The sequence below is a fragment of the Apteryx mantelli genome, chromosome 16 (genome assembly GCF_036417845.1).
Source record: "Apteryx mantelli isolate bAptMan1 chromosome 16, bAptMan1.hap1, whole genome shotgun sequence".
Lineage (NCBI taxonomy): Eukaryota > Metazoa > Chordata > Aves > Apterygiformes > Apterygidae > Apteryx > Apteryx mantelli.
Window position 1 is genome coordinate 17,889,118 of NC_089993.1, and position 6,576 is coordinate 17,895,693.

Genomic DNA, 6,576 nt, shown 5'->3' on the forward strand with positions numbered 1-6,576 from the left:
TAAAAGCATGAATAGTAGTGCAACCATGGGACATTTAAATCAAAATGTTACTTAAAATAGGCACAAAGGCTGCTCCAAATCCACTGAAGTCCTTGGGTATCTGCCAATAACTGCAGTGGGCTTCAGAACAGGTCTCAAGAGCCGACAATCCCACATACAGCATTACATTACTGGGCTGAAAATCTGTTTTGCTATCACTTTCCTTAATGAAGCTGTTCTTTATTCTATGGTTCCTATGGCGTACTTGTCACCATGGTATCTGAACGCATGTGCGGATCCTAAGGATACATAGGATATTTGTGATTAAAAGCTCCTAGGAAAGAAAAATGTATCTTTATTCTTTCCCTTCACGACAAACAGTTAAGCACAGTCTAAAATAGTCTTGAATAACATCTTGTTTGTAACTGAGTAGTCTTTGAAATAGAAAGTCGCACTAATCAACCCAGGCAATTACTAACTGCACATCTGCACAAGGAATATCTGAAGTGGAAAACATTTGCTCCACAGCAGCATCATTATAACTGCAGGAGGAATGGAGACTATCACACTGATGGGAACTGGGTGATCTTACTAAATTCCTAATGGTGAGGAAAGAAAGCCTTGTAAACATTTTAATCATCCATTCAGAATGACCAAGAGAAACTCTGCCAGTCATTAGAGCGGCTGCCAATTTAACTGTGACTAGTTGGCAGGACATGCAGAGAAGTGAAGTGTAAAGAAAACTTGCACCCGGTGAATGCTTGGCTTTATCTTTCCAGGCCAATGCTGCTTGTGCTGCCCTGGACAAGAAGCCAAGAGCTTTCGATAAGATGCTGGCAGAATGGCAACAAAAATGGGGAGAGCTGCAGGTGGAAGTGGATAGCTCCCAGAAGGAATGCCTCATGTATGTGACTGAAAACTTCAAACTTAAGACTGCCTATGAAGAAGCCTTGGAGCACCTGGAATCTGTTGAGAAGGAGAACAAGACCCTTCTGGGTAAGTACTGGTTTGATGTGAAAAACCTCTGTAAATCATAAGCCCCTTGATTCTTACTGAACAACCTCTTGTGTTTTCCACCAACAACTCTACTTTTCTTATTCTCAGCAGTGCTTTCATTTTCTGTGAACATATATTTGATGGGCTTAAAAAGTCACAGGCTAAATTCTGCTCTTAGGATAGAATCTGCACCCACACACACCCCAGTGGATTACTCAAGACTGTAACTAACATCAGTGCATTGCTTCTGGGGAGCTGACTCAAGGGAGAACCAAGGATCTTTCTGAACCCTCAAAGCAAGACCACAATAGCAGCTTGGCTATAGTCACTGCTTTACTAGAAGACTGTCACTCCAGGGTGGGCCACATATCATCACTAGAGCTCTACAAAAGGGAATAATGACTAGTTACAGCATCAGACAACGTTAAATAAGACACAGGTTTCAGTCCTAACTCTGGCTACCAGCCCTCTCTCTAATCCTGAGCAATTCACTTATGGGACCATCTACAACGGACAGCTTTACCCTATGAAGGTGAGGTTCCCTTTATCCTCAGTGGGGAGATTCAGGCATCTCCAGGAGTCAGTTGAGAGCAAGTCAATTAAATTCCTGCTCAGAGTCTCCCTCTTACCATCACCTCGCCCCCCACTGGCTATAAGGGGAGACCAGCTGCCTTGACTTTTTTGACTATTCTCCTTTGCTCTGTAAAATGCAGAAATTGAACCCTTAAAGGAGGCTGGAAGATGACACTGTAAACATTGAGAAGATGCTACAATCTTCTGCCTTTGCAGCCCATAGAAAACAGTGATGGACTCCCTGGCACAGACCCAGTGTTTTCTGGGCTATCTCCCCCAACCCTTTGCTCTGGCCTACATCTGCTGGCAAAGAGCCTCATTCTACTACACAAAGACGATGTGGCATCCTGTTTTCATTTTGAAAAAGCAGCCATTTGGAAGGGGGCAGAGGGAAGACTGGATAAGGCCTGGAAAGTATTTCTCTTGGGTTAACAGGCTTCATTCTTCCACCTCCATGAACACATGCAGCTAGCAGGGCTCATTCAAAAATCCAGGGTAATATTTAGCAATGAATGCAAAGGGCAGTTGATGCATAGTGACTGGAACCATTTCATGCCATTTCCGTTCAAAGAATCTGTCTGGTGAACTTAGGTTTATTCCAGGACTGTGAACTTTACTATCATATGAAATGTCTTTTCTTTCCTAAAGGAAATTAAGGATCTAATTGACTAGCTGGGGGAGAGAGAGAAGAGTGTATGTGAGCTGCAGAAGATAAAGAAGAAACTGGAGATTGAGAAGGATGAACTGCAGGTGGCACTGGAAGAAGCAGAGTCTTTCCTGGAGGTGCCAATGTTACAGATGTGCCAGCCGCATACAGGCCTGCTGCCCCCATTCCAGCAGGTGGATTCTTTACCTATAACCCCACAGAGGGCATTTTTTCCTCCACCTGTTGTACATTCCCTTGCAGGCTGAAGAAAGCAAACTGATTCGCATTCAGAACTGGCTCAGGTTAAAACTGATATTGACGGGAGAATCCATGAGAAGGAAAAGGAATTTGAAGCAACCAGGTATAATGATGACATGACAAAATCATAGGCTAAGACCAAAGCAAGGAGGTTTAAGTTAGATATTAGGAAAATTTTCTAATCGTAAGGAGAGTTACTCCTTGGAACAAATTGTATGGAGCTCATGGAGTCTCCATTATTGGAAGTTAAGTGCAGTCTGGTCACACATTTAATGGGACTGGTTTAGCAAGAGACAATCAAGACTTCAGGCAGTAAGATTTTTAAGACTACCTCCTGAGAGCTCTCTCAGGACTACGTTCTAAATAAAGGTGTTCAAGAATAGCATAGTGCAAAGTCTAGATACCCCATTTTTAAACAGGTTTCAAAGTTAGTGTTTTTATTATTTGATAGGCAATAATTTGATACAAAGGCTGGATCAGACTCAGCATAACAGAATGCTGTAACATATGCTTCATTGGACTCTGCAGAAAGAAACACCAGTGTGCAATTGAGTCTCTGCAGGTGAGTCTGGAGACTGAAGCGAAGGGGCGTGCTGAAGCGCTCAGGCTCAAGAGGATGGAAACTGACCTGAATGAAATGGAAATCCAAATGGATCATGCCAACAGGAACAACAGTGAGCTTGTTAAGACACTGAAAAAACGTCAACAGCAAATCAAGTTAAACTGGAAAGAGTGAAAGCAGGTCCCTAAATGGAAAAGCATACCAGTTCTATTGTACAGCTTAGGCAAAGTACTAGACCATATACTCTTGTTTGAAGAGAGACCTTGAATACAAGCTCTGAATTTGTTCAAAAGCCCTAGTTCTCCCACTTACATCAATTTAAATTTGCAGTAGTTCCAACAAACCTTATAGACAAGCATTACTATCAGCTTTTGCCAAACCAGATATCCACAGAACTACGCATATGCAATTAAAATAACAGAAGTGTGCTTTTAAGAGACATTGTCCTGCTATACTTGCGGATTGAATGGTGCAGTAATGAAATGGACTAGAAACTAACCCAGAACTAAAACTAACCAGCTTCCTTCATCTCTTCAAATCAAAATTAAAATTATTTAAGTAAATAACTGTCTGGTCCCTTTGTTGGAATACAGTGATATAACTGCCACCAAGAATCTAATCTTAATAACTCAAGGGGTGGGGGGAGAGAGACAGAGACTGAGACTGTCTGTGCCTCTCTCTTTAAATACAGACACACTCAAACCTTGGCTGTACCAGTTTCATTCAAGAGTAATTCTCTTAAAGTCAGTATAGTTACAGTGATGTAAAACAGGTATACATGATCCTAGGATCAAGCACTGTTTTTTTGGTTTGTTTGTTTAAATCTGACATCCCCTTAGAGAAAGCTTTGCAGAGACATCCTACATCTTTCAGCTTCCTCTCAATTCATTATTTATGTTGATCTTTCTTTCAGGACCTTCAGATACAAATGGATGAGGATGCTCGCCAGCACAAGCAGCTGCGGGAGCACAACAACCTGCAGCAACACCGCCTCAGCCTGCTGCAGACAGAACTGGAAGGAGCGTGCGCTGGCCTGGGGGGCAGCGAGCACTTTTGCAAACTACTGGAGCAAGAGCTGGTTGAAGTCACAGAGAGGAACAATGAACTCAAAGACTAGGTACAGACAAAGCAGAGCTATTTATGCAACAGCTGCCTTGTCAAGAATATATGAGATTTAGCATCAATTCTTAACTCGGGCAAGAAGTGCAGGATTTGGTCAATAATGGATAAATACAGCAGTGGTCCTCAGGACAACTCTATGGAACAGAAAGAGCTCAGTCTTTAGAAATACCCTATTGATGGTAGGCCCAGCTCTGCTCCTACAGAAGCCTATGACAAGACTTTCAGCAAGTTCAGTGGGAGAAGAGCTAAGACAGTGTTGAGCACCTCTGAAAAAAACACTTTGAAAGGGGCAGTGTAAAATTCTGCCCCCACTGAAGCTATAGTTTTGCTAGTTGTTTCCATGGTGCTGGGATTTCTTCCACAGCATGTAGCTGAGAATGAGACCCATTTTAGTGAAATTTTAAGCATCCTTCCGCTGCAGACTGCCATATGAAATAACATACCTGTCATTTCATTTCGTGGGAATATTTAAGAAGCCAGTTTAACATTCACCGTTACATTCTGCAGTTCTTTTCCATAAGGGATAGACTACATGTGCTGAGGTTTGCAATGAAAAAAGTATAAAATACAGACTTCTGGAACAGACTGATAATATGGGAAGCATTTCTCAGCTATGATTATGGGACGTCAGTTATAAAAATTGAGTTGTAAAAACAGGTTTTATTCAGAAAGATTAAAAAATGCAACCAATACATTTACTCACAATTGACTGATGATGAAAGAATATGTTTTTGGCAGGTGAACTGCTATCTCCATACCAGATTTTGTCTTTTAAGCTTATTTGTTTTACAAAACCTATATAGTACAGAACTTGTACAGCATTCTGTAACACAATGGCACATATACTTGACACTTTTCCTGAAGAGTAGCTTGGATTGCTAGAAAGTAGTTTGTTTTTTATTAAAGCCATTGTAGTTGTTCTTTAGAGTGAGGTTTATTTTTTTATTTTTACAGCAACAACGAAAGTCCTCCAACGATTCGTATCAGTAAGCACCAAATGAGCTTTGGGGTTCATGTTTTCCATGAGATAAAAAGACACATACATATTGTAAACTCTACAGCAGGGACTATGTTTGTTTGTTGAGATTGCAATCAGATACGGTTTCAATCAAGTCTGAAGGCAGTTGCTGCTACTGCAGCATAACTTTGAAGCAAATAATATTGAAATATAAATTCAAATCCACATACACAGAAAACCAGTGAAACAGACTCAGACTCAAGGACCTCATAAACAATGGGATCTGTTTCTGCCTCAAAGACACATTAGCATTTTAGCAATACATGAAAAGAAATGAAAAGCACATGAAATGGAAGCACATGAAAGCAAATACATAGGTCCCAGTGTACGCTAATGAAGATATAGAGGGGATTAATCCCACCTGGTTTAATAGCACACTGCTTTACAGAGAAAAGTAACCTCTGTAGAAAACTGTGATGAACAAATCATCTTTTTGCTGACCAGATGGAAGCCCCAGAGCTGAGCAGATAGGACATGCTGGGTCTCTAAGACTTCTTTTTGCCCTCTAGAATCAAAGTCTGGCAGTTATTAAATGAAAGCTGGAGTCTAGCCTTCAACGCATTACTAACAAGCATGAGGAAATCATCAGCAAGTACCAAGCAGCTGATGAGAGAGCAAAGAAAGCTGCGGCTGATGTAAGTCACCTCTCCACCCTTCTGCCCTTTATGTTGGTAGCTGGAAACCTTAAGGTATATATTCCATTATTTCTCTCCAGTGCTGACTTGAAAGTGCACTGTTAATATACGTTAGCACTTGCTTTTTATTCTGCTGAAAAGCAGAATGCATGTTAGCTCACTGATTGCACCAGTCTGGCAAAATTAATCTGCAAAAGAAGAAATCCACTTCCTCTCTGCCTCCCTAGTAATCTACATCACAGATGGCACCCTGAGGAATACCTCCATTTCTTCTCTCTTTATCCCTTCTTTCACTTATTACACAACTCCACTCATCACACCTAACAGGCCTCCAACAAAGAGTAGGCCGGCTTCCCTCTCCAGCTAGTCAATGGCATTCATAATTGGCACAGAGGGGAGAAAAGTTGCCAGCGCTGAGCAGATTGCTCCATTGGCACTATGCTGACAACTGGCACTTCAGAAATATCATAGCTGGTTGTGGATTTAATGCACAGCATTTCTTCCCGACGTGAGGCTGAGCCTTCTGCCTCCTTTGTGCTTCTCAGCTACTGCACGTTCGGACCATATCTTCACCTTCCATCTACAACACACTCTAATCTACCTTCTTTCTATCACAGGGTAGAAGTGACAAAGCCTGAAGTGTCTCTAAGCAGAAAGTGTCATTAGAACCAAAACTATTGACTTAATAATAAATGTGGGTAACACCTTAGACCAGTCCAGTAGTATAAAGCAAGCACACCACCACCCAGTTTATGTTCTAACCCAAAGCCTGTTGACGTCAGCTAGG